Source organism: Elephantulus edwardii, unplaced genomic scaffold, assembly GCF_000299155.1.
Source record: "Elephantulus edwardii isolate Elephantulus edwardi_28Jun2011 unplaced genomic scaffold, EleEdw1.0 scaffold00006, whole genome shotgun sequence".
Lineage (NCBI taxonomy): Eukaryota > Metazoa > Chordata > Mammalia > Macroscelidea > Macroscelididae > Elephantulus > Elephantulus edwardii.
Window position 1 is genome coordinate 11,781,558 of NW_006399756.1, and position 2,803 is coordinate 11,784,360.

General features: G+C 43.7%; 1 pseudogene; it reads right to left on the reverse strand.

The window, feature by feature from the left end:
- Positions 1-1,576: 1,576 nt before the first annotated feature.
- LOC102852682 lies at positions 1,577-2,329 on the reverse strand (annotated as a pseudogene).
- Positions 2,330-2,803: the final 474 nt, after the last annotated feature.

Here is a 2,803-nt window from a genome sequence, read left to right on the forward strand (position 1 = left end):
TAGCTTTTACAATCCAGACACCAGTTAGTATGTGCACAGCTTGATTGCATATTAGGTCAATTTTAGACTGCAAGTAAAGGGTTCCCCCCCCCCCAACTTGAAATTAAAATACTTCATCTTATCCACCCATAATCATTTTCCAATCAGATGCCCTTGGGCCTCTGCCTTTTTGACTCAGGCCACTCCAGAAGTAGACCTTCTCTCCTCTCTTAAAGTAAACAGGTAAACATTTTAGCTGAACTTCCCAAGCCCATAACTTCTTATTCTCAAAAAGTTTATGAGTCTGGAGCCATTACAATGATCCCTTCTTCTAATAACCGATGTAAAGAGAGTGTGTCTACTATAAGGGCAGCTGAATTTGACCTTCACTAACTCCACAAAGGGGAGCAGTCTCCATTCATAACATCTGTAAACAAAACCAAGTTCTTTGAGGTCACATACCTTCACTCCCAGAACCTACCTCTATGAGTTCTAAAGCCGGCCATCATTCGCAGGGTTCTTACTGCTTGATTGCTGTGTCCAGTAATTCAACACAGTGGCCACACACAATTCACAGAACCATACGTGTGACTATGGGTTTTCTCTGGGAAGTTAACAGGTAACAATTCATGTTGGAACAATGTTGGGGAATGTTGGAGAGGAAGGGAGGACCTCTGGCCAGGACAGATCGCCTAGCTCCAGATAAGTAGTTGCAAGCCTCCCAAGGGCCTTTAATATGGGGTAGAGAAAGCTCCCCTGTGTTTGGCTGTACCGATTTAAGAAAGCTCGCCACCTGGGAAGACGGCTGCCACATCTGATGAGCTGGGAGTGGTCCGCACGAGGCTGAGGTTCTCCTATCCAATCTGCATGTCCCACATCTGCAAACCCACCCTATCCTGTCTCCTGTTTACTTGCTAGTATATAAGTGCACTGTAGTCCCCCCAAAAATTGAGCTGGATTGACTCTCTGAACGGCTCCTGGAGTGGTGTGTCTCCATCAGTGAACCGACAGCGACAGAACAGAGACAGAACAGGTGTGCATTGCTAGCGTAACAGGGGCCATGAAGATGGCATAGACTAGGGCACGGTTCAGATCTGTAATTTACAGAGGCTCTATGAGTTGAAGTTGACTTGATAGTACCTTATAACAACATCTCTGATAGATGTAAAACCTACTGAGAGACTTGCCACCCCACTTACTAGCTTAAAACGTCATACCAGTGAAGAAATTACAAATCAAACACATTAGTGTTTACATGAAGCTTGTTTTTTTTATTTATTCAAATATTTATTGAAGAACTAGGGAAATACAAAGTTTATAAAACATGTTCAAAAAGGTGAGGTCAATACACAAGTGAAGAGCAGAGTATGGTTCACTGAATCACAGCGGTCAATAGAAAGTGCCTTAGGAAATCAAGAATAAAGATTGCTTCCAGCCTGCACAGGGGTGTGGTTGGGTGGCAGATCAGGAAAGGGGGGAAGATTCAAATAGGAGACTTCAGTCTGGATTGTTGATGATACTCAGTATCGACTGTAATTGTCTCTCCTTTTTCTCTCCCCATCTTTGGGCTTAATTTACCAGTAGTGCCCAGGACTGTTCAATGCGCTTTTTCTATACTTGCTTGCATTTTTGCTTTAATGTCTTCTACAGAACTAGGTCCTTTTGTAGTTTTGGGAGTTTTTTCCTGTTTTTTGAAAGATTCTTGTCCTTTTGATCGTGGAGTTGATGGTTTTGAGTCTTTTCCGTTCTGGTTTGATTTTTGTGCATTTTTGGCTGGAGTATCCCGTATAGGTTTCTTCACTGGTGCTTTTTCTTCAGCCTCATCATCATCTTCATCGTCATCGTCGTCATCATCGTCATCCTCTTCATCAGTGGCAAGTTTCACCTTTTTCTGTGGAATTTTGTTACCACCTGCAGGGGCAGATCTCTTTCCTGATATACTTAAGAGTTTCACATCCTCCTCCTCTTCCTCATCTGACTCTGCATCTTCCTCCACAGCTACTAAGTGTTGTCCACTTATATGCACAGGCCCTGAGCCACACTTCAATCGTAAGACGACAGGTGGTGTTATTTCAAAGCCCTCAAGCGAAACCGTTGGCTGTACAGACATTTTCAAAGTCGCCAGTGTTACTTTAATTGGGCTGCCCTCATAATTCATTGCCTCTGCTTCAACAATGTGCAATTCATCCTTTGCACCGGCCCCTAAACTGACCGTTCTTAAAGATAACTCTTGCTCATTCTCGTCATTATCCACCTTAAAGTGATAATCTTTGTCAGCTTTCAGTTCACAACCGAAAAGGTAGTTTTGGGGCCGCAGGGGGCTCATGTCCATATTCATCGAATCTTCCATGGGTTGGTGGCTCACGTTTATGCGGGAGAGGACGGCAATAAAACAGCACTGTTGCAGAGAACAGCCGCGCAGGACGGAATCACAGCAGGCATGAAGCTTGTTGTTGATTGCCTTCAAGTCGAGCACAACTCATAGTGGCCCCAGTGAACAAAAGGCCTGAAAGCCCTCTACTACAACTATTAGCATTTATCAAACTCACAGGGTTTCTGGAGGCACGCCATTTAGGAAGTGGATGCTTACAGACTTTAGTTTTCTAATTCAGAAGCCAGTCCTATGCCAATGCTTCCAATATGTGAATGTATTATAAAAATATTTGATAGAAGATTATGAAACTTTGCTGTGGGTCTTACCCTTCCTTCTCCTCCTGTTCACCCTGGTGGTGGCTAGGTGAAGTGGGAAGGGGGACCCTCCCAAATATATATCAGCCCAACAGCCCTAAGTCTCCTCCTTTATTATTAGGAAAACAAAACAACA